The following is a 261-nucleotide window of genomic DNA, read 5'->3' as shown; positions in this document are numbered from 1 at the left end:
CTCCCAGCCGCTCTCCTCGAACACGAACTCCTCCCCGTTATAAACCCCTGCGAGGCCGCCACGCACCGGAGCAACCGAAAGACCTCGAAGAACGGGGTGAAAACGAGATAATTTAATGAAAGGGAAAGCTTGCGTCGAGCTAAACACAATTTTAACTCCCCTAGACAACCTAGCTGTGCTCTGACAGGGGCGAGCAGTTAAAGATCAGATCTCCAGGAAGCGGAATTTGTCCCTGCTCAGGAGCCAGGCAGTTATTTGCGG

Source organism: Apaloderma vittatum, unplaced genomic scaffold, assembly GCF_000703405.1.
Source record: "Apaloderma vittatum isolate BGI_N311 unplaced genomic scaffold, ASM70340v1 scaffold39197, whole genome shotgun sequence".
Lineage (NCBI taxonomy): Eukaryota > Metazoa > Chordata > Aves > Trogoniformes > Trogonidae > Apaloderma > Apaloderma vittatum.
The sequence above is the reverse complement of the archived record's forward strand: the minus strand, read 5'-3'. Positions refer to the sequence as shown.